Source organism: Bison bison, unplaced genomic scaffold (genome assembly GCF_000754665.1).
Source record: "Bison bison bison isolate TAMUID 2011002044 unplaced genomic scaffold, Bison_UMD1.0 scf7180017864198, whole genome shotgun sequence".
Taxonomy (NCBI): domain Eukaryota; kingdom Metazoa; phylum Chordata; class Mammalia; order Artiodactyla; family Bovidae; genus Bison; species Bison bison.
Genome location: NW_011494770.1, coordinates 4,281,847 through 4,282,146, shown reverse-complemented (window position 1 = coordinate 4,282,146; position 300 = coordinate 4,281,847).

The window sequence follows — 300 nt, the reverse complement described above, 5'->3', positions numbered from 1 at the left end:
GGTGAGTGATTATACCATCGTGAAGATCTTTTTTGTACAGTTCTTCTGTGTATTCTTGCCACCTCTTCTTAATATCTTCTGCCTCTGTTAGCTCCATACCATTTCTGTCCTTTATCGAGCCCATCTTTGCATGAAATGTTCCCTTGGTATCTCTAATTTTCTTGAAGACATCTCTAGTCTTTCCCATTCTGTTGTTTTCCTCTATTTCTTTGCATTGATCGCTGAGGAAGGCTTTCTTATCTCTTCTTGCTATTCTTTGGAACTCTGCATTCAGTTGCTTATATCTTTCCTTTTCTCCTT